This window comes from Parasteatoda tepidariorum, chromosome 1 (genome assembly GCF_043381705.1).
Source record: "Parasteatoda tepidariorum isolate YZ-2023 chromosome 1, CAS_Ptep_4.0, whole genome shotgun sequence".
Classification (NCBI taxonomy): Eukaryota; Metazoa; Arthropoda; class Arachnida; order Araneae; family Theridiidae; genus Parasteatoda; species Parasteatoda tepidariorum.
In genome coordinates this window covers 109470759-109497124 of record NC_092204.1, presented here as the reverse complement: position 1 = coordinate 109497124, position 26366 = coordinate 109470759, and the positions used below count along the sequence as shown (strand labels likewise).

Below are 26366 nucleotides of genomic sequence, written 5' to 3'. Positions count from 1 at the left end.
AAGAAACTTACATGTATTTTTACATTAAAACCGTTTGACCATTAGTCAATACAACTTTTTTATTTTAAATAATTAATTAACAAAAGCCTAACGATGTTTAAAACGCAAATTTTTTTTCAACAAATAGTTTTTAAAATGTTTTTTTCTAAGTGGACATTTCTTTTTTTTTTTAATTTGTAATGTATGTAAAATATTTTGTAACAGTTTTATTACTATTTTTAAAAAATATAAGTCATTTTTAACTTTAAAAAATTTAAAATAAAGTTTGTGTTTGTTTTTACTTAAGACTAGCCAATCTTTAAGACAGTCTTAAGTCAATCCATCTCTATTTTAATTGAAAAAATTAAGCAATGCTATTGATGATATTAGAAGCAATTTTTTTTAGAATTAACATTTTCTTTTGTTATAGATTTATTTCTTTTATTTATTTTTGATTGATTTAAAGATTTCTGATTGATAAATTTCAAACGTATGTTAAATTGCGATACATCGCTATGTCTTACTGACGATGTATCACGATAAAGAATTTCTTACATCACCCAGTATTACTCAACACTCGTTGCTTTTTACTTAAACTTTGATTTATACTGAAATTACCTAATTTTAAGATTAAATTCAAATAAATGATTCACTTTTGCATAGAACAAAATTTTACTTTTAATTCTATTTTTAAAATTATGACATTCATCAAATAAAATTTTTCTTTTTAAAAAGTTAGTTTTAATTTCAAATATGAAATATTTGATATGCATTTTTCTGGCATTAAAAATATTGGAAGTGAGGGTCTGACATATGCATGGATCAGACATATTTCATTTTTTTAATATTTTATAACTGTCGTTGAACAGCCGACCCAATTTTTGAGCTTATGACCACTAATATTCAACTCCGTAGCCTTGTAATTAATTTTGAATCCAATCCAGAAGATGAGAGAACTCCTTAATCAAGTATTGGGTGAAATTTGCCTTCGCGGAGGACTTTCTGATCGAACTAACCCGCATTTGCTTGGCATGGAGAGGAAAACCGCGAAAGCCTCATAATTAGCCTAACGGCAAGGGGACTCTAACCCATGATCTGTCTACCACTGAGGATACTTTACATCAGGACTGTGGTCGGTGCAAGCCAGATGCGGGTTTGTATCGACCAGCCATTGCCAGGATTCGAAGCTGGTTCATTTCTTTGGAAGACGAACTCTCTATCCCCTGAGCCACCACGGCTGCTTTCACACTTTTAATTAAACTTATTTAATCCTATTCAACTAGTAGAACTTACTTTGTCATGTTCAATAAATCTCGTCAAATAACAACAATATAATACTAATGATATGAAGGCAGTAAGCCTTGTGCCACGCAGCTCATAGAAGTATCGACCAGCCATCACTGGGTTTCGTACCCAGTTCACCTCATTAGAAGGCGAAAGCTCTATCACCTGAGCCATCACGGCTCTGGTCATACACATTGGGAGGGGAAAAAATGACAATTGTTGAGTTGCAAACCCCTCTGTCTTTACGAGCTTACATAATATTTGAAGGAACCCTTGAAAAATTTTTTACACTTAGAAATAGGTTTATTTTGAGAAATTTTAATTTTGTTTCTTAACATTCCAAAGTAAGAAAAAAAAGGTAGAAATATGAGCTAAAAGTAATAAAATGTAATCGATTTATCGTTCTGGTTAGCATATGTATTACATTTTTTTTTTTAAAAATTACACAAAAAATATCCAAGAAAAAACTACATTATATATATCGATAAAACTCATACATAAAAATTTCAGATGAATTCAGTAAATACAATATAAAATAATACATCACATTTCATAACAGCTAATAGTTTCTTTTATTTGAATTGCCTCCTAAAACGATTTTCTAGAATAATTTATTATAATTTTTTTTCTTCATAAAAACGATCAAAACTTATTGTGTTTAATCCATGTTTAGTAAAATTGTTAATGAGAAAAATTAAAAAGGAATTAAAACGAAAAAAAAACAATATTTATTAAAACTAAAATGAGTTTCTTAGTAGTTATTACTACTAAGTATAGTAAAGACTCATTATAAGGGAGCTCCAATTCCGCTCCGAAAAAATAAACTATGAACACTAGGCAGAAAAAAAATCTTTTTGATTGTTATTCGGTAGCATATATTTTTTTTCTTACCTAAACTCTAACAGAATTCGAGAATGACGTGGTATGTTTAAACAAATCTAAAATAAGGATGTCCATGTTTAAAAAAAATGAAACTCAAATGCATTTCGATTAAGTACCTGAATTAAAAGCACTTTCAACAGAGCCAAGATCTGTAAATAACGTAACGAAACTAAAAAGGAAGCGCACGTGAATAAAAAATGTGAACATTTTAAACTCTGGCAATTTGATTTGTTCACATATTAAGTACTAACTCTAATTGCTATTCTTAATTACTGAAATACTACTGTAAAAGGCTAGAAACTTATTACTGTTATTAAAATACAAATGAGTTTCAACAAAATTAAAATTCCGCAACGAAATGAAATTATACAAAAGAGCATTTGAAACTCCATAATATTTTGGTATAAATACATATGAAATGCTAATTTAAGAAAGGACAGTGATTTTAGCACAATTCTAAAAATGAAAATAATGCAACAAAATGAAACCAAAAATGATACGCACTTGCATTTATTAATGCTGACAGGGTGTGTAGCCAAATTTTTCAACAGAAAATAAACACTTTTTAAGCACTTTTCAAGCCCTCAAAATATTTTTAAACACTTTAAAAAATAACATAATTAGAGGGTTGCCGAGTTTTTGGCAACTGATGGTGTTATCTGGTTTTAACCGTTATGTTTAAAAAAAAAACCTTTTGACATGGTTTTTGACAATTGTCAAAAGCTCACAATTTTGGCGTAAGGATAATTATTTGTTATTATAAATACGAAGTATTTTTAAATTACCATACATATAAAATTACAAGTGTTCCATCAATTATGTTCTTGAATTTTATTTAAACATAAAACTCTTCTGTTTTGAAAATTACTGCCAAAACCCCAAATTTTGGTGCATAAAATAATGAATAATTATAAATAAAAATAGGTCAAATTGCAATTTATCCAATCCCTTAATTTGTTTAACCATTGAAAATAAAAATACAAAAGCAATTACCTTATAAAAAACACTTAACAATCATCTTTATTAATTTTAATAACTGTACTAAATATTGATGGTAAATCAACTAAACCCTTAAATTGATTGATTTAAAAAATTATTAATTCATTTTGTCTAACATTTATATATTTTTAAATTATAATTAATTTACTTATTAGGAAATATATTATATTCATGATTTACAGGATATATTAGTGCAAATATAAGCAGGAGTGCAGAAAAATCTCAGTCCCTAATATTTCTTTAGAAAGTTTTTTTTCTATCGAAATTTACCCAAAAATTTTAACATTTCTCTCTTTTAGAACAATAACTTTTTTAAAATATTTTTCGAAGGAAAATTTATACAAGAAAAGAAATTCGTTTGATTTTACACAATTCTTGAATAAATGTGTTAAAAATTATGTGCATGTGTTAAAAATTATTAGAAATCAAAATATATTGAAATTGCAATAGTTTATTAAATTAAAGGCCACACTCATAAACTAATAAGAATTCAAATTAATAAATACACAAATTGACATTTAATGTTTTTTAACAAGGAAAATTTTGCGAACTGACACATTTTTTAACAATAAAAACTCTTGTAGGAACTTTTTTCGCATGATTAGATATACTCTTCCAACCTGCACATAAGTAGTAACAATAAACATTAAAAATATAGAATTTTTTTTAAAAATAAATTAAGATCAGACATTGGCGGCTACTTTAGTTTTACTTAGTCTTAAAGATATGCTTAAATTGTGGCATAAAATAATTAAAATCAATATTTATATTGATAATAATTAACAACTCATAGTTATTACTTATAATATATTAAGAGTACCATGTTATTGGAAAACCCAATTATTAATTCAATGATTTTGGCTATTTTTTTATAAATGATATATAATATAAATGTTCATTATAGTAGTATATTATGCAAGTATTGTGCATGATTTAATGTATAATAAAAGGTCCCCAATGTTAACAAAGAAACTTGTTCCAGATTTTTGTCAGATTTCAACAATTTTTGCAACTTTTCGACAGATTTTTGACATGACTAATCAAATGATAGTTTTTGACGTCAAAATCCAACCCTGTAATTAGGATATGCGCACTAATGAAAATTTTTTCTTCTTCCTATTGTTGAAAGTTCTTTATTAAAACATTTCCAAAGATCATGATAAAATATCTAGTGTCTGACAAAGAACTCTTTTCTTGATTATATTAGGCCCCACAAAAACAATTTATACACAATTTTAAAGATATTCAGTATTAAGTGGCTCATTCGATTTTTAAATTTACTTAATAATTACTTTATTTAATTATATGAAAAAATTAATTCAAAATTAAAATTTAACTATTATTTAAAAAGGTTATAGAGTGTATTTTTTAAATTTAAACAAAACTTATTTATATAATCATGCTCAACAAAACGTTAACAAGATTAATATTATTGATCATACCAAATTTATAAAGATATATAAAGAATTAAGCAAGCTAATAAAACTCATATTACAAATGTAAATTTGTGAATGGCCCCTAAAATCTTTATTATTATTATTTGTTACTTGGTTCAATATTTCTTTAATGAAATGATAATAATAAAAAATTTTTATTAATAATTTCGAAATGTAAATACAATGAGTTTGGGAACTAAACATTTTTGTCAGAAGTAAATTATTACATGGTCCCTACCTCCATAATATTTAACAATTCTGAGATAATTGAGTTTTTCGATTTCAATTGTTTGCAAATAAAATCATTGAGAGATTAATTAAAGTTTTTTAGAATAGCAAATCTGAATTTTTTTACATAACTCAAAATAAGATTTTTGCTGCATTTAAAATATTAATTCATACTTTTTAAGATCTTGCAAATCATTAAACAACTTATGAGTACTAAAAATTTAAAAAGTAATAATACCATAATTAACAAAAAGTAATTAAGTACAATAAAAATTTATAAGAAATTTTGGTCCCTCAGGTAAAAATATTAATCTTAAAATTCTCAATTTATTCTTAAGTTTAATGAATGAAAGAAAGATGGAAGTTTTGAGGTGATGAAGCTATTCTTCACTGCTCAGGAGACCCACATGAAAATACGTAATTAGTGAATAATCCCCTAGTCAAGTTCAAAGATTCCTCTATGATTATGGTACTGAACTATAAATAGAAGATCGCGAGAAGGCCATTTACTTGCCAATGACGAAGAGGATGGCTAGTCACCAACGATGAAATTAAAAAGAGAAATAAAATTTTCTATCGCTATGAGGGAAAAAAAATTTAAAATATTTAGTTGGTCCCCATATACGGCAAAAATTTGAGAGATTTTTGAAGTTTGATTACAGAGGGCGGAAATTGAAGTCTGAAATTGATAATTTTTTGCGAATTGCAGCATATTTGCACACGAGAGTGCAAAAATCCTTACCGAGGAATCCAGCTCATATACGCACATGCGAAACCGCAAGTATATCATCAAACATGTAAAACAAATCGTGTTTTCATACTCAGTAAGCCGAAATAGATTGGGGTTGAATTAATTGTGAAAACGTTGAATAGAACAATATCTTGTTGCATAATTCGTGGCGAAAATCAACATGGTAAAGAAAATATATATTATTTTGGAAAATGAAAAATTAAGCACTTTTTTAAAACACCTATTGAAAAAAGCACCTTTAAGGACTTTTAAAAAACAGAAATCGAAAACAAGCATCTTTTAAAAACTCTACACACCCTGTGCTGATTACCCAAAACAGAACTACAAAATAAATCGAAATAGAAAACAATCATTCATCAAATATAGAAAGCAAAAATAAATAAGATTAGATAAAAAAATCTCAATCAAATTATATTTAAATACGAGGAATAGAAAAATTACCTTTTAAACTATCGCTTCTGTCCACCACCTTGAAAAAGTGAATGAAACTTCCCGCCACATGAAAGGAAAAGAAAAAAATATATATAAAACAAAAATAAAAAGTGCGGGAACGAATCACAGGAAAAATAAGAAAATGTATCGATATTTTCTAGTCATCATTTGAGTAGATGTTTTTCACTGCGACATTTATTATCAAAAAAGGAATCGGCGTCAACAGACTTTTGTAAAAAAGGAAGGAATTAAAAAATGTAATTTAGGAAGAATTTTAAGTTGAAAACTTTAAAAACAGAAGAGGATGATAAGACGAATTTAAATGAATCATACTTCGAAAAAATATTACTTTTTAAATATCTAAACTAAAAGTGATTACGAAAGAGAAATCACATGCTTACTAGGGCATGAATTACACAAATCATTTTTTTTAAAAAGTGTAATTGATTTTCTTATTAAACTTTTGTAATTATTAATGCGAGAGTTGTTGCTTTAAATCTCTGAAATCAACTCTAAGGACACCCATACAAATATGAATACTAACTATCTAGCGCACGGACCCTAGACACACACATTACTGGACACCCGCGGCGACTTGCTAATCCGCCTAAACGTAATCATCGCGTCGCTGCATAACATAGTTCCTTTACCTGCACAAACTCACTACTTTCATTATAGCATCTCCCTATTTTAATCCACAGCATAAGTAACTGGTGAATTTGAAATTTTTCACGAACTTTTTTATTTGCGGTGGATGAAATTGAAACTGCATTGTTTATCAGGGCACCAGCACCTGGGTGCTTATCTCCGGTAGAGAAGTTGTTAGTGCCAATGAATTTAAAATACCTGAAGTAGGAAGTTTACATGATGATCGGCGAGATAAAAAGATAAAGCTAAATCTTATTCTAAGTAATTAAGTAAAAAAGAAATAAGTTTAAAGATCCTGGTGTCGAACTATCTGCTATAAAAGTTGGCGAAAGAATTCTTATAGCATGGCGCAGGAGATTAATGCCTGACTCACCTACAGTTTATTTGCAATTGAGGAAGGGAACATTTACATGGGTTATTTACAAAAGTAAATTAACAAGGCAAATTTACAAGGAATATTTACATGTGAGTATTAACATAAAAAATTTATGTGAGAATTTTAACAAGGGGATATCTGTAAAAAAAAAATTACTCATGAAGAAAATAGGAATAATAAAAGATTAACTCATAATTCCTTGAAAAACATGTAAACATTGTGGCAGTTCAAATAGCATTTCTCGAGAATTCATCTTATTTTTTCTTTATCAGAAACATACTATTTTTCCTCAGAACCATAGACTGAATAGTGCTGCTATCTAGCGGTTAATTATTCAATTAGCAAAAGCTTTTTTTCAGTTCAGGAATTGGAAGCGTATAGTGTTTTCATCTAGTGCAGTGATTCTCAACCACTGTGCCGCGGCACTTTTGTGTGCCGCCAAATTCTTAAAATGTGCCGCTAAATATTGGAAATGATACAATAAAAATTATAATGCTTTTTTTAATTGCGAGTAAAGTTCAAATTAAAAAAAAGTGTGTATATATGTATATATATATACTTTTTATAATTTTTCCACGCTTTAACCGCGTGAACAAGTTTGTCGTTGATTTTCTTGTCTCAAACAATCTTAAAATAAGTTAGAATACGAAGGAAGTGTTTAAATCGTCTTCAACAATTTTAAAAAAAGTTGAAATTATAAGTAGGAAATTTAATGACTATTAAAATTATTAATTAACAAAGGAACGCAAGCTAAATATTAACTTTCAAACGGAAATAAAAACTAATCATTAAAGTAAGCTATGCAATAAATAATTATAAAAACAAATTAACAAAGGTTAACTAACAAAAAATAAGCTAACAATTAATAATTAGCAAAAATACTAGTTTACAGGAAATCACACACAAAAAAGAATTAATGTAAAAAAAACGAACAGATAATAACTATCGAAAAAAAGCTAACAATTAATAACTAGCAAAAAAAATAAATAACTGTTACTAATTAATTAAAAATTAGTCGAAAGAAATAATTAATCGCTTAATAAACGTGCTTTTGTAGTACACATTATTTTATTTTACGTTCAAAACTATTATCACAAACTATTTAACACAGTGTATTATAGGTAAGTAAACAACTTTTAAACTAATTTTTTTCATTTTGCGCCGTCAAATTTCGAAATCGTTAAAAGTGTGCCGCCACAAAAAAAAGGTTGAGAATCACTGATCTAGTGGGCAAAGGTCTTTTTTTAGCAATTCTGTTTCTTTCAAAAATGTAGCCAGAAAGTGGGAACTGGAACTAAATTGATTTTACGGAGCGTCTACACAAAAAGTGCTTATCCCCAGTATAAAAGTTGTTTTGACTGAAAAATAATTTCCCTGAGATGAAAAGTTTACATGAGTTTTTATGAGAAAAGAAATTAGAATTTTGTAAGAATTAAATCTTACGATAAATAACAATAATAATAATAAAAAAAAGAATTAAGTTCCATAGATCCGGTTGCTGCTACTGGCTTTCGGAAAAGTCATGAAAATTTATCGAAAATTATGTATGGTTTTGGAGGTCAATTTCCTGACTTACCCCAGGTTTATTTACAAATAAAGGGAATAATTTACAGTGGGAATATACAAATGATAACAGCAACGCAGATGGATTATGATAACATACAATATGAAGTTGACGAGGGTCACTTTTTAAAAGGGGATCTTATTTTATTTACAATTTATACAATTATTAAATTTCATCATCCAAGTATAAAATTTCATTCTATAAAAAAGATGGGTATATGAAAAATTGTAGAAGAAATAGAAGGATAATTCTTCTTTTGAAAGTTCAGAAAAGATTCATAATTTTCAATGCTCTTTTCCAACAACTAGTAGTCATCTCGTGGTGTCCTCTATTAATTGAATTGAGAGTTATNATTTTTCACCAAATTTTTTAATGCGAGAAAAGAAAAAAATATGCGAGATTCTCGCGTTCTCGCGCTGTGTGAAGAAAAGGGAAACAAAATTTTTCTAGCTGTTCCGTACAGTTGAGATTCTTCTTGAGACTTCTACTTATAAAGAAAAGAAAAATATATAAATATTGGAAGATTGTATCATAGTTGGGTGGGTCGATTTTTAATACTGTTCGGGGTCTGTATTTGTTAGATTGATGATAATAATTATATATTGGTAGCTTTTTGGAATTTCAACATTATTAATGAAAATTAAATTATTATAAAATTTTATAGCTAATTCTTGGAAGTATGCGTTGATATTTTTAAATCTTTACTAATGTTGGAATTTCTGTAATACCAGAGTGCGTTAGTTTCATACCTTAGTGTGTGTTTTAAAGAGCTTGAATTTTTTTGAGATGGGTTGTAACACCACCACCATATATTGCACATCTATAGCTGACTATGGGGCGTAAAATCATTTTATAAAGCAATAGCTTGTTTTTAATGTTTCATTTTGAGCTTCTTTTAAAAAAAAGGGGAATAGGACTGCTCTAATCTTTTTAAATTTTAAGGGAATGTTTGACGCGTGGTTTTTAAATGTTATTACACTGTAGAATGTTTGAAATTTTATTCATAAGACGAACATTATTGTTACATTATTTAAATTTCCTGTTTAAAATGTCATAAAATAATCAGTTAAACATCTTTTTTTTTTAATTTCTTAAATATAGACTAATTTGCATGTTTTTGATACATCATTATTTATATTAATTTGTAAATGATAGCAAATGATTGAAAAATAAGCAACAAATAACAATAATATGGTTAAGAAACTCCCGTTAGTTTAATTTTCCCTAATCCGCGTATAATAAATGAAATGTTCAAATTATGTTATTTCCCAAAAGACTGGGCAGACACTTACCCAAAACGGGAAAAGATCAGCAATAAACTACAGACCCATAAGCTTGCTATCTTCTATTAGCAAAATTGCAGAAGAAGTCTTCCTAAATAGGATCAGAAATCACTGCACAGAAAATAATATCATCACTCCCCCCCCCCTAACAATTTGGATTCCAACCAAAATTATCAAATACCCACCAAATATTCAGAATAACGGACCTCATCCACAACGGCTTCTTAAATGAAAAACACAATATTTCTTGACGTTGAAAAAGCATTCGATAATGTATGGATCGAAGGGCTTATACACAAATTATTTTCGCTAAATTTTCCCTACACCTTCAATTTTTTTTTTATAACCGTCGTTGAACATCAGACCGAATTTTTCAGTTTGCGACTACTAAGGCTCAACTACGTATCCTTGTAATTTTGCACCGAATCCAGAAGATCCAAGGAAACTCCTGGATCAAGTATTGGAAGAAACTTGCTTTCGTAGAGGAACTTCATGAAGGAACTAAACCGCATGTGCGTTACTCGGAGAGGAAAGCCACGAAAACCTTCTACGGGTAGCCTGATGGCAAGGGGACACTAACCCATGATCCGTCTACCACTAAAGATATTTTGCGTCAGCACTGTGGTCTTGCGAGCCGGGTGCGAAATTCGTATCGACCTGCCATCACTGAGATTCAAGCCCGGTTCATCTCATTGGAAGGCGATCGCTCTATCCCCTGAGCCCCCACGGCTCCCGCATCTTTAATTTTATTTTATACTTATAGCCATCGTTACGATTTCTAGTGTTCAACTCTGTAGCCTTGTAAATTTGAACCCAATCCAGAAAACAAGGGAACTCCTGGATCAGGTATTGGGAGAAATCCTGGATCTGGTATATTGGAAGAAATTTGCCTTTATGGAGAACTTTTTGATGGAACTAACCCGCATTTGTGATACATGAAAAATAAAACTATGAGAATCTCCCACGGTTAGCCTAACGTCAAAGGGACTCTAACTCATGATCCGTCTACCACTGAGGATATCTTACGTCAGCTCTGTGGTCGGTGCAAGCTAGATGCGGGTTTGTATCGACCAGCCATTGCCTGGATTCGAACCCGTTTCATCTCTTTGGAAGACGAACTCTCTATACCCTGAGCCATCACGGCTTTCACACCTTTAATTAAACTCATTTAATCCTCTTCAACTAATAGAACTTACTTTGTCATGGTCGATAATTTCCGTCAAATACTAATGATATAAAAAGCGGCGTGGCACAAGGCAACAAGATAGGACTCTTCTTATTAATGATGTTCCCAAGCATCAAAACGTAATATTGACTCATTTCGCATTTATACTTTTTTTTCGCTTCAAGCATAGTTCTCAAGAAGACTATCAGCTAACTTCTTGAGTTTCAAGAAAGTTTTATTTTATTTTATTATTTTTTTTTAAAATTTCTAATCTTCTTTTCTCTTTTAATAGATTAAACAAAATCTAGAATCCATTCCTTACTGAAGACAGAATCACAAATTGTAAATTAAATCCGCCAGATGAAAACACTTTCTGGCTAAAGAACACACAGGTGCTATCTTTCTAGACCTAAAAAAAGCGTTCGACAAAGTCTGGATTGAAAGTTTATTCCATAAACTCCATAAACAAAACTTCCCCAAACCATTAATCAAACTTATTAAATCCTATTTAACTGACAGTAAATATTTTGTAAAAATTAATAATTCCACGTCAATAATCAATAAAATAAGTAGCGGCGTGCCACAAGGCAGCAAACTCGGCCCTGTTCTCTTTTTGCTGTATATCAATGATATTCCTAAAAATTCAGACGCAATCCTGGCACTACTTGCAGATGATACTGCCATATTGACACAGACCGTAGCAAAATTTCAATAATTAATACCTTCAATTCCTACCTAATAAACATCAAGAAATGGCTCATAGATTGGAAACTATCATTAAATATAGATAAAACACAAGCGATTATGTTCTCAACAAGCACTCTCCCTATCCCTGGCCAAATTACCCTTGACAATGCAAAAATCCCTTGAAAAGTTAAAGTAACCTATCTTGGCATGGAACTAGACAAAAGATTACCCAAGTAGCACCTATTATTAGATAACATCAGAAAATCGGTAAAATCTAACGTTATTTTGCAGAACTTCTAATATTAGAAAGATACAAGAGGTCGCTGTTTGCACTGCATTATATAATATTAGATTCTATGCAAACTAATATTATCTAGCCTTCGCCGTAATGTTATTTTGCATTAGTTTTGATGCGATATAATATTAGATTTTGTATTTTCTGATATTATCTTGCGTTGCTTTTTATTTTTTGGAATAAGCAAGAGAAAGATATGGATGATAGTAGAATAATTCAGTGATATAATTTTACTTAATTTTTTGAATTGTTGTGAGGAATTTTTTGAATTGTTGTGAATCTAATATTACATCGAACAATAGTTTTATGTCATTCCATACATTATTTACTTAGCAATACAGAAATACTAAATTAAATTATATTAGCGAATTCTGCTACCTTGCATTTTCCTCCTTCTTACTCCAAAGTATATCTTATTTACATCTGATTTTCTTGAATATTTAAAAATTAATTAGGAAATAACATTATATAGCAACCTCGATTTATATTTTTTTCTTTTCTTCATACAATGGGTCTTCGGATGAATTTGATATCATTAATAATTTTAAAGTTATTAATTTAAAAATGTATTCTCAATTTTTTTTTGAAATGAGCCTAGTTAATCAAAATTTTAATTGTATTTATTAGTTTGTAAAACATGTTTCATAAAAGTCGTAACGTAAGCCATTTGTAATTTCACAATTATCATTCATTATTTATATTCTGAAATTATATAATAAAAGCCACACTCGATAAAGTTATGTATTTACATTTGAGCTGAGTGTAAATTTTAACTTAAAATTACCCCCCCCCCTTATAATCTTAAATTCAAATTGTTCAATTTTTAGGTTGAAGAACATAATTCAAATATATTCAAATTACTTACTTCAAAAAATTTACACATTTTTTCTTCCACTTCTTTTTTTCACTGAAGTTAAATGTAGAAATACTTACGTAACTTTATTCTTTTAGTATTTGAAATTTTATTTATCAAAACATCTGAAAACAACACCCAAACGCTACGTAGAAATTTTTCCAGGGAATGAAGCCAGGAAGGCAACTAATATTATAAAAATTGCTAATATTTTTTAATAATGTTAAAATAACTTTTATGGGCACATCAGAAATTTTCATCAATTCCATAATTATTTAAAGGTGTTATGTTCTACTAAACTAACAATCTTTGCAAAAAATTTACATAACATTTTAATTTCAAAACTGTCAGTAAATATTATGCTTTATCTCAATTAAATTTGCATAAACATATAATTGCATACAAGAATGAGACGAAAAAATAATATTTGTAACATTATCTTTCAAAAGTTGTATTAATGATGTAAGTAGTATTAATGATGTAAGTAGTATTAATGATCAAAATTTGATTACAATCAATTACACTTTTGAGAAAGTTGCTGTAACAAAATAGATGTTTAATTAAGACAATACCATTGCTCGTTTTTCTCTGATTACAGAGTATGCGTTAAGACATAAATAGGTTTGAAAAAAAAAAGGTGTAATATAACAACATTTTAAACAGAGCTTTTCAGAAAATAAAATTAAAAAAATTAAGCAGATGTTGGAGTTCAAGTTTCTGGTATTGATGAATTAGTCATAAAAAAACATATATAATGCATTTAAAAAAATCTGCTTTCGCAAAGAACCTTACATATGAAGATTTAAACATAATTATTCTCTACATTGATTTAAATTTTCCGCTTTTACAATAATGTAAATAAATGTTCATCTAAATTTTGAATATTAAGCCAACAAAAATTTTACTATTATATTATTTTAAACATCATAAATATATATATTCAATTCTTATCTCGAATTTGAACTGAATAATTCGAAATTAAAGTAATAAATACAATGCTAGTAGTACAAATGCTCATAAGCTAGAGTTAATGTTTAACAATGATGTTATAATAAAAGTGCTTCCGATATCTTCAAAATTTCTAGAATATCTTGAATTTTCATAATACATAACTATAATGACTATAAAAAAAATGTCTAACCTATCTTAAGTTTTTTCAATGAACACTTACCTGCCAACCACATTTTCTAAAATTCTGAAGATTTATTACAAAGTTGCAGAATAAATTATACAGTGCAGTTTTTAAGAATAAATAAAATGGAATAAATAAAATCAAATCATGACAAACATTATTTCACAACTTAATTATTTTGTTTTAAAACGTAACACAATATAGATATAAACTTCACTCAACTATAAAAGCAATACATTCTTACCGTCATTGTTTAATATAAGTTACAAGTTAAGAACACGTATTTGTCATTAAATAAAATAATTTTTATTTTTATTTGAAAAAGTAACAGTAGGACTATGTGTTATCATTTTAATTATTGTTATTTTTAAAATTAAAAAAAATTCCAAAACTTTACTGTCATTTCATACAGTTTAAAGATCCATTGCCTCCTTCCATCCATTCAATTTTTTGTTTATGTCCAATTATATTTCAGAGTAATAAACTGAGGAATCTTTGCTTTATTGAAGGATTTTATAAAATGGTCAGCAACAGTTAACAATGTGCATACCACACAGCAGGGATGAATCACACAGGGATGCACCTTTCTTCAAACTTCTACACAACAACAAATAAGAGGACTTTCCGGCAGATTTAAAGAGAACCTCCAGTCGTTTTGTTTTCTGTCAGGATCGAACATATCCCCCCAGTTTTCTACCAGAATGTCATTTTCCATTTGCATTGTCAAGCAGTCTCAAAACTGAATTACCCCTTCCTGGTAGATAAGCTTGTTTATCCAGAAGACGAAGCTAAAATTATAAGAGAAAAAAAGTTAAACTTTACAATGAAAACATTAAATTTAAAACTCTACATTACTTTACATTGAAAACATTAAATTAGTTAAAATAAATTTAATACTATTGAGCATTGAATATTTATTTAAAACTTAAATAATTTAATTTGAAAATTTCTAAAATTTAATGGGTAGAATTCCGTAACAATAGCTGCACCAAAACTTTTCCTGTTTTAAATCTAAATTTATTATGAGTTGTTGTGAGATAGAGTATTTATTTATCCATTTTTATTGTTTTTGTTAAAATTCAAACTAAAATTTTATTTTTATTTTCGTTTCTAAAAATAATAAAATCTTTCTTTTTTGTGAAATATATGTGTTTATAAATATGAAATGTTTCTATTTTTTCTTGTTTCATTTTATAAAACTCTCTTTTTTATTAGGTTTTTAATTAAAAAATGATGCAATAGTTAGATAATGACTGTAATTCGATGGTTGGATGTATTTACACTACATGAAGAAATGAGTATATATTGTTGATAAAATAAGGAATAGTGTATTACTTTCCATGATAACTATTGTGATTATGTTTATTATGAGTTAAAAAGATGTTTTTATTTGTAATTAAATACAGTTGACATATTGACGCAAAATTACAGTCGACACAAAAATTTATTTATTTTTTAATCAGTTGATCTCAAAGATTTCTTAATCTATGCTTAATATGATAAACTTTTAATAATTCTAAGACAATCATGTATTCTTTATTATATATCTAAAATTGAAATTCCTTGTGTATTTCTAAGGTCGTCTTTTATAAGTTATTCCTATGCTATAAACGAAAAGTATATTTTTCGATTGTAATGTGCAATTATAGTTACTTAAGCCATTTTTCAAGTTAAGACATTCACTTTAGAGATATAATCAATTGTGAGATTTCAGTCAGTAGATAAAATAACTGCATACTTGTAAAACATTATATATTTTACTAAAGCATAATAATAAAATGTGCACATTTTGATTGAAATTTTTATAATATATAAAAAGCTGTAACCTAACATTTAAGTCAATGAAAAATGTACACAGAGAACTAATACAAACTTGACAAAGCCCATACTTTTAATATTTTGTCTTATAATATAGTTTGTTTCGTTACTCGTTAATTGTTATGGTCATAAAACATATTATATAGATTATAGTTTTTAAAATGTTTTCGAAACAGATACATAAATTTTTTTCAAGAATTTTGCTTTGAATTCTGTAGCTCTAAACAGAAATTACCGCAAGTAAGCATTTCGAAATCCTTCATCATTGGCATGGAAGCCCAAGCATGTCAAATAAGTCAATTTAAATCCGAAATGGCATTAAAAAAATTTTCTTTTTGGATTTTTTTCTTCAGAAAAACACTGGTGCAAAAGAAGTCCTAAATTGCCGATTAATATTTACTTCGTTAAGTTTTCAACAGCTATTAAAAATTTACTTAAGAAAAATTTGCTTAAACAGTTAATAAAGTCCACATGTGTTGATGATAGACCAAAAAAATAAATAAATAACTAAGTTAGCGTGGCACATTAAGTGCTAAATTAAAGTGGAATAATAATAAATGTTAGTTTTTTCAGTTATAAATGTATTCGACAAAAGGAAATTCTATAAATAATTTATTTTGGTGCATCTTCGTTTGAAATTAATTTTTCTAATTTAAAAATAGATATTAAAAGTATTATGGATGGTATACAGGGATCTCTGTCGTGAATATTTTTACAATTTTTGGAATGTATACTTTTAGAATGCTTGGCACAAATGATGCCAGGAAAGTACACATATTAAGGATTGCTAACTGATATTTAAGCAAGGAAAAAATAATTCTATCAAACTCTGTTGAATCACAAGCGAGGAAGGCGGCAGTTTAATTATCTGGTGCCACTTGGAATCTGTTTTTATAGTATTTGCCTTTCAGATTATCTCCATTTGTTTCGTTGTTTTGATGTTTTCAATCCAACCTTCCTCAGAAGTGATTCAAAAATTTTTAATGGTGTTTTGTTATTATTAATTTGTTATCTCTTATTTTAATGCGTTTTTGATTTCACTTTTGACAAGGATACTAAAATTATACTTTAAGAACAGGTTATTATGGAACATCCTATATTTTTTTTAAGGAGAAATATACTTGCTTTAAGAAATTCTTACTGTGATTTAATAAAAATTTTTATTCAATTTAATACAAATTGACATGGATTGATTTTTCAATATTCAATTTGACAATTTGACATTCCTTTAAAACATAGTCGTTACTATTCTGCACAGTTAGCGAATTTGTGAGAGTCAAAAATTTTACTTACATTAGGAAAAGTTTCCCTATTTTTTTTTTTTTTTACTTTATCTGTTATTTTATCAGATGGGAATTTAACTTCCTGTAAGCTTCAGTGATATTTTGTTATTATTTATCAATTATATATTATATAAATTTTATCTGTATTAATGTGAAATCTTGTCAAAACATTTCTTAGTTTTCTTTTTTGAACATTATTATAATTGTTTTCATTCTTTTGTAATTATTTTTTGTTCGTTACTGTATATAACTCATTAGTTACATTCCAAATAAAGATGCGTATATTTCTTACTTGTCTGTTCATTCAAAATATTTATCGGGTAAATCATAAGCACCTTTCATAATAGTATTCCTTGTTAAAAATGCAGTAAGAAAAAATGTACACATTAGCAGCCAAAAAATAATATTTGAGTTTGGGAAAAAAAAAATTATTAAAACTTTAAACGTAGAACGTGGATTAAAAATATCAAAACCAGTTTATTGCTCGAAACTACTAAGAGCTGTTTCTCATTAACTCTTTTATATCCTTTCTGTTTCCTTCGCCATTGAAACAGATTTTGATGTTCTTTAACTCATCTTCTTCGTTTATGATTCCTCAAATTTTGATAACATTTTTCTTTTTATTATTACTTAATAGTAATTTACAACTTCTAATGTAAGCAATTTTCGAAAAATATATTTTAAGGGTGGTAATCTGAAGAAGTTTAATCGGAAAATACACCCTGAAAATACCAATCTGAATATACACTCTGTTTCTTCAGATTAGGTCTCATAAAAATTAGACTGATAAATGTTGTAAAAAATAAAATTATAATTTTTACGAACACTAACAATCTAGTGTACGAAAATAAAGATTGTTTTCAAAAATGTAATTGTTCTACAAAAATTCTTTGCAATTTTAATTCTCGTGATTTAAGTAGGGTTGAATTTTTCTATAAATCACTGTATTAACAGCAAGATAGTTTCAAAAATTACTCTTATCAGGTGCAGCTTGCCAAATATCAAAGGATGTGAAAAATAAAAGTTTCAAAACTACTAGCTTAGAAATTTTTTGTACATTTTAAAAGCAATTACAATTATTTTTATTCAGTATATGTCAATATGCCAGCCACCAATGTCTATAATGGGTTGCAACCGTATATCCTTATTCCTCAAGACATAGCGCAGTTTTAAATTCCACGATTGTTTTGAGTTTGTTTGCGTTAATTTTGTTTATCATATTGTCCCCAGAAAATTGAGTCTCAAAGGTAGAAATCAGAAGAATAGAGGGGTCGAAAGACTCATTCTACAGTGTTTCATGTGTTATACATTTTATTTGTTTCATGTGTTATATATTTCGGCGTTGAACAGCCGAACCATTTTTGGGTCTGCGGCGATCAATGTTCAATTCCGTAGCTATGTGAATTTTAACTCAGCTAAGAAGACTAGGGAACTCCTGGATCAAAATTTGGGAAACCTTACCTAGGGACTTTTTTATGGAACTAACTAATATTTATGCTACTTATAGAGGCAATCGAAAAAATCTCCTACCGTTTGCTTGGCGACAAAATTATTCTAACGCATGATCACTAATGATATTTCGCATTAGCACTGTGGTTAGTGCTAGTTGGGATCAGAATTCGTATCGACCAGCCATGGCCGGGACTCAAATCTAGGTCACCTCAAGGAGGTAAGCGCTATATCCGATCAGCCAGAGCGTCTCTTCTTAATTCCGTAGCCAGAATGCTGTATTTCCGGAATTTTCGCTGAATAATTAAGATCGAAATTAGTTTGCGTGCTCAAAAAATTTCTAACATCCAACTGCCAATTTTTAATTTAATCGCTCACCAATGATTCAAAAGGAATAAGAATAGGAATAAGAATTAGGATTCAGAATAAAAGTAGCTCTTATCGGTTTTAACGGGAGAAATTTCTGATAGCAGAAAAATATAATAATATAATTTTACATCTCCTAGAAAACTTTCATTAAAAAGTATAAGTACAACAATGCATAATTAATTTAACATCGCATTTCTATTGTTTTAAAAAGTGGTCTAGTGTACTTTAGAGAGAATAAAATTAAAATTCTAATTAAAATAATCCTTTTGAACTTGGAAGTTTGCCCTTCCACTACATTGCTAGATAAAAATCAGAATGCTTCATTATATTTTCATCTTTATTTCATAGTCTTGTGCGTCTTTAAGAATTAAATGCGGTTCTCGTTGTTTCTCTTCAAAACACTAAGAACAAAACATTTACAACAATACAGAGAGTTAGTTTGACGCGCAAGCAGAAGCATTTAAAACACAAGGGCATCAAGTCACATTAACAAGTTTTTAGAAAAATAAACAGTGCTTATACATTTTAAAAATAGGCATGGTTTAAAATTTTTTTTAAACTAATTAAATTCTGGATGAAAACATTTTTAAATTTTTTTTTGGAATCTGCTGTAGTATTTCGTGTTAAAGATAATGAAATTTTTGACTTGATTCTGTAGGTGAACTGGAAAACGATTTTTATCACCATATCCATAGATATTAATATAACGTTTATTTCGCTCCAGTGTAATCTGGGACATAGGTATTAAAAATATCTTTTCTGCTTTTCAATCATTTCCCCCCCCCCGCTATAATCTAGAACATCAAAATAATAAAATACACAAAAATATATTTTCTGAATTTTGACCATTTTTTACTAATAAAGGATAGTAAACAATTTCCTGAATATCAAAAAAAAAAATATATATATATATACTATAAGAATAATTTTTTTGAATTTTGACCATTTCTTTTTACTAATTATGTACAATGAATAATTTCCTGAATATCAAAATAATAAAATGCATAAGAGTGTACTTTCTGACTTAGGACCATTTCTGTTTACTAATAATTGATAAGGAATAATTTTCTGAATATCAAAATAATAAAATGCGCAAGAATAAATGTTCTGAATTTTGACCATTTATTTTTACTAATTATGAATAATGAATAATTTCCTGAATATTAAAATGTTAAAATGCATAAGGTAAAAAAGAAGAATGAAAATATTAGAGATAATTTTATTTTCTACTGGCCTTTTCGTGGAACGTATTTCAGAAATATAATTAAGGAAAACATAATTATGGATTAGTAAGAAAAATAGACATATTAAACTGTTGGACACCAAGAAAAAAAAACGAAAGAAAAAATGGTTTTATTTCTCATGTTTTTTTGTGTTCACTTTACTACAAGAATATTTTAGATTATTTACTTTCTATCATGTCTATTCTGATAACATTATATTTTAATAATATTAAAACGTAAATAATAATAAGTTACATAAAAAGGTTCAAAGTACATTTTCCCTTATTCTTCTGTTTGTTTTAAAAATTAACGATTTAAATTTTTGTTTGAGAAATAATTTATAAACTTTAAAAAGTTTTATTATTTTTTAAGTGCTTCTCTTAATTACTTAATCGTATTTTAAAATTTTGTGAAAAACACTAGTGAAAACAAAAATACTTTCCTTCAAAATGTTAATTGCAACCGCAACAATTTTTATCATTGTGACTAGTTTATCATTAAATTACTCATAGAATTTTATTTTGTACTCAAGTTTATTTTTTAATTAATTTGTATTTTGTTTTACACAAACTGTATTGGGAAAGCACGACTACATCTTTTTTACACAACAGCGACGGCGTTTACTTACTTTATTAATTTCCAAATAACATTCTAACTTTTATAATAATTTTGCCAATGCATAATATCGTTTTCAGATCTTTATAGCTGAGATGATAAAAAACATTATGGATCTAGTTTCGATTTTATTATTGATCTGAAAGTGACGTCATGCGCACAGTGTAGATTTTTTACTTTTTCTGATCATTCTTGACCAAATTCTCTTTGGTACTAGATGAATAGAATTAATAGGATCGAGCAAATATCGTATAATTGAGTTTACTTTATCTTAGTTAATTTACTGAAGAATGCTTTAGAAAGAATAGTTTGCTTTTCTTAGCTTTCTTTGGTAATTTACTGAAAAGAACTTTTATAGTGTTTCCCGAAAATTACCATAAGATTTCGATTAAAATTAACTGAGGTGTGTCATTAACCTTTTTTAAAAATAATTCTAAAGATATAAATTTCTATTGCACTTTGTTCAATCTGAATTTGAGTTTAAAATAAATAATTAAATTTTTAAGGAATTTAGATAAATATTCTAGTGCTTTAAATGTTTAATGCTTTCTGGAATTTAAAAATTTAAAGCTAATTAACTACCCAAAATATGTTTGGAAAATAGTTTAACAGTCATGTCGAATTTATTTCCGGTTAATTTAAAGTCTATTTAGTGGTTAATTTCAAGCATTTTCTGTAAAAGAAAAAAAATAGAAAAGAAATTAACATATTGGTGTATCCATTTGGCCTCCGTATCACGAAAAACATAATAGCACATTGATGAAATTATGAAATTTTTATGAAAATTGAATTTTATGAATTATTGATGAAATTTTTTAATGATGTTTGCAGGTAAGCATTGAGATTTTATAACTACGTTTAGAGTCTAACCTGTGACCTTCTACGTCACTGCTCGGGATCTTAGTCTCATGATCACACCTGTTTATTGCAACAAATGCAAGCTTGTGCGCGTGCTTAATGCGAAGAACAATTTTAGGGCTGTGGTAGCCACCCACCGAGTACATGCTTGTAAAATCTGTGGAATAGGAAGATTGATGATAGCTGAGCAGAACCATGGGTACAGGGATCTCGAGAAAAATTCTTTTCCCTTCAGATCTATGTCTAAGTTATAAATTGGCCTTATGAATGAGTGGCGCTACCATCTATCTGTTCGTTATTGAGGTAAAGCCTACTATCACCCTTGTGGTGCTCTCTTGTGAAACGAAAGGCTCACCTTCTGGACTTGATTCGCAAAATACCGATTGCTCGCAAAACTTGGTTTGTCCGTCATCAGAAAATAAAAAATGACATGGTTTTAAAAACCCTTGTATGGATTAAAAATTAGTTACTCACAATGAAGAAGGCACTGTAAGCGAATTGCCAAACCATACCATAGATTATAAAAGGGTTAGCGAAAATTTCTATTGGCGTTAAAGAAGCGTTCTCGCAAATCGCCAAACAGCTGTGTGCTTATGTTTTTGTTTTGTTTTTGGTATCGCGCAATATTCAACAAGTTAGATATGGATGCGACCTTTCTTAATATCAATGAAGCGGATCTCCCAAGCAAATTCTAGAATATCATCACCAAAAATGATGGAAATCCGCTCTTCCATTATATCATATAATGACATCTAAGCTTGGATTGACGCATTCAACGAAAATACTTGCACATCATGGATTACACGCAGATCTCGTCCAACTGAGACAAAAAAAAACTTATTTGCAAGTACGTGCTCTTTAACTGTGTTATAATTTTTCTATACATATTTGAATAATTTGTTACTAAATTATGCTTTTCTTATCCTTTTAGAAAAGACTATGTGTGCCACCACAGCAGTCGTAATAAAAGTAACGCTGCTATTAGAAGGACAAAAGACTGCCAGTGCACTGCTTACATTTGTATAACCATCAAGCAATCAACTGCAAATACAAAAAGAAATGATAAATTTGTGAAGGTAAATTATTATTAATTTATTCATTATTTCTGATTTAATGTCAAATTCTGCATTAAATGAAATATAAAGTGTATTTTTTTGTTATAGCGTCGACATAATCTTTTGTATCTGTTAACTAAATTGTGTTTATAAGCGTTCTTTAAAAGGTCGTAATAAAGCTAAAACAAAAAAAAATTAGACATTATTACCCCCATAACCAATTCTGTATTTTCAGAACTTTCATTTAATGTATTTCGAATAGTGAACTTCTTTTCCTACTCACCCACGAATTAAAATTAATAATTTCACAATAAATTTTAATCCTTAATAATGAAATGGTTATTATAATAGAATTTGTTTACTGAAAAGATTTAATTTTTTTTATTGTTTAGCAGAGACTTTGTTTCCAATTCTATATTCATTTATTAAAATTAATGGTTCTGCTCGATAACCATTTACAATTTCTTTAAAAATTTTATTTAATTTTCAGTTATTAGAAAATTCTTTGTATGTTTTCGATGTAGAGATTATTTAGCAATAATGTGAAAAGCTGAAGTTTATAAATGTATAGATTTATAAATGTTTAAGAGAGTTTTTAGCAGCTATTTTGTACTAATTATTTTAGTTGAAATGTTCAGTATACACAATTTTATAATAATAATCGTAAAATTCATTGAATAATTGAGTATTACATTTTAAAATGCAAGTAGAATTTAATAATACATTACTAATCAAATAATAATAATCATAATTTAGCTTGTTGACAATAATGATTTGCTTTGCATTTTGAAGAACATTTAGAAACAAAAAAAGAAACAAGTAAAATGAATATCTATTATAAAAAGTAAAAATTAGCTTTCACAGCTACGCTTTAATGGTAATTAAAATGTTTACTAATAATTATCAATTAGTTTTGTTTAACTATTTAAATGCTTAGACAAAAGATTTATTGTAATTAAAAGTTTTTCTTTTCTTAATGTTTAGACACATAAGTGAAAATTAATTTAATTGATCTATGTCTAAAATATATAAGTTCGATAACATATAATATATTTATGTTCAGTACATAAATCTTCATATGAATGATAGTATAAAGTTCGAGAATAAAAAAATTGTGTTTAAAAAAGTTGTTGAAAATAATAATTATTATTAATATTTGACAACAGGAAGGTTCGCTATTAGTGTTAAATTAAAAGTTTTCGAGATTGAAATGCCGTTTGGACGAATGAACATAAGAATATTTTGGTTTAAAATTGCATATGGCAGTTAAATGCAGTAGTTTTTCAATTTCCGATAACCTATATGAGCCGATAACCTATATGTTTCTGGAAAGAGCTTTTTTTTTATCTAATAATTTAAACTATAAGTATAGTGAGCTTTAATAAGATATTCATATTATTTTCGACTTCCTTTTAATAAGACATTTTGTAACGATACTGTTTCTATGAGAGCAAATATTATGAGTAATATTTCTATGATAGCAAATTTAAAATATTTAAAATTTCTTTTATAAATATTTCAAGACGAAAATGATCTCTTTTTTTTTCTTCATATCTTTGACTATTTTTCTAATTTATGGATAATGAAAAACTTGAAATAAACAATATTAAGATTATTTACTCGTTTGTCTGATTTTAATAATTTACTGCAAATTCTAAAGGTATTTAATATTGGAAATTCTTAGAGAATTGCTTTAATATTTTAGGCTCAACGAAGATGCTATCAGAAATTTGACACGTCCAGAACACTTTTAAACAGGATAAAGAAAAGGATCGATGTTGCTAAAACTCGGAGTGCATGGGACTCCTTTCAAAGTACAGCTGGTGCCCACATTTCTAAAACCTCCGGACGTAAAATTAAGGTCCAACCATCTTCAATAAGCCGTAGAAGAGTTGGAGTCACCAGGGGCAGCAAGAGGATATCCTCTGGGCGTTCGTGAGCAGCACTCAAGGAAAAAAAAGAAAAAAAAATCTCGCTGAAAATGTGAGAAAAAATCAAAGTAGTGCTACATCGCATTAGAAACTTTTAATTATCTTTCACTATATATATATATTTTAATTATTTTAGTCTTTTAATTATATATATTTTTAATTATGTTATTTTTTAATTATGTTATTTTTTAATTATGTTACTTTTTAATGATGTTATTTTTTATTTATGTTACGTTTTCAATTACTCAAAACATTAAACTGATACGTGTGTATGTTATGTATAAACCTGTACGCAATATTTGTAAATAGTAAAATATATTTTTGAAAATGTGCATTATCTATTAATTGCATTCCCTATTGGAAAAAAATCGTAAAACCAGTATCAAAAACCAGTAAAAATGATACCAGAATCAGTATGACGATAACAGTAATGTGAGAAATATGATTTAACATGACTCTAGAATAAGTAATTCTGCTATATAGAGGACAACCAAGATTTTGTTAAAAATTGTATGAATAATTCCTGTAATAATTTCAGTTCAAAATGTTAATTTAATAGCTTAATTTATGAAAAAATTATAATTTATATTTATTAATGGGGTGTGTAGTTACATCAAATGTTAGGCAACTTAATGAACTATGTTTACAAATCGAAAACTAATTAAATATAATCATAAAAACTTGAATCGAACATTTTTTCGCTGGCTTTTGCACCAAGAACTCCTAATAAGCTATCATTATAGGATAGCAACGTGATTATAAAATTTATAAAAACTACTTTACTATGTTAGAATTTAGAAGCAAGCTCCTCAACAAGAAACAGAGTTAAATAGAAACGATACTCAATTTCTTCAGAAGCTTGAAAGGGAAATCCCTCAAGATATGTTGCAAATTTTTAACGCAGCATTGACTGAAGAGTTAACATCGAAAATGTCCAACAGCCTGTACTTTTTACAATATGGAAGAAGTACGTATTAAAAGAAGACCACTTGGTTAAGTCAAACTTAGGAACTGAAGCTAGTATTGATAATGAATGCATCTTAGATATCGAATTTGAAATGAGTCCTCATGCTGATCCTCTCTTAGTTGAAAAAAGAAATGATTCTATAAGTAAAATCAGTACTTCAGTACAACAAGAGATGGATTTTCCTCAAACTTCAAGACACCTTTCCCCCGTCTACTTTCGAGAAAGGCATTCTAGAAATGTTGTTGAAAATTCAGAAGAAGTTTAGAAGAACCATTTACATCGGTCAAATATTGATGATAAAAAGAAAGGTCAAATAAGAAGAAAAACTAATAAATTACTTTTTGCACTAACTTCAGAGAAATGGCAAAAAATTCAAGAGGCTGAAATATCTAAAAAAAGTTAAAACAAGAGATATGGAGAAGAAAAAGAAAGAAAAAATACTTAAAAAAGAAAAAAAACTTCAAGAAATAAGAGGAAAAAGAGTAAACAAAAAGGTGATAAAATAATAATGATAATAAACAGCATCGGATGACACAATGATTTAGATTTGACTGTCAAATTATAAGAAATAATGATTTTTTTTATTTATTTTGTATTTAACATCACTTCAATTTCTAGTTCATGATTACAGAAAAAAGTTAGCATTTTACAAGTACTTGTATGTTATAATTTCATAAATAGTCTTGTTTTTATATATTTGTATGGCTAATAAATTCATAAAGAGCATTAAAAAATAACCAAAATTAAGTGTTCCTTTACTGGGCAATTTTGTGTTCCTTCACTGGTAAGAGCTGTTCCTTCACT

General features: G+C 27.9%; 1 protein-coding gene across 1 annotated transcript in view; it reads left to right on the top strand.

Moving 5' to 3' along the window:
* LOC107449100 (cGMP-specific 3',5'-cyclic phosphodiesterase) overlaps positions 1-26366 on the top strand; it is a gene marked incomplete in the record, with an annotated part of 371784 nt that overhangs the window by 42117 nt on the left and 303301 nt on the right.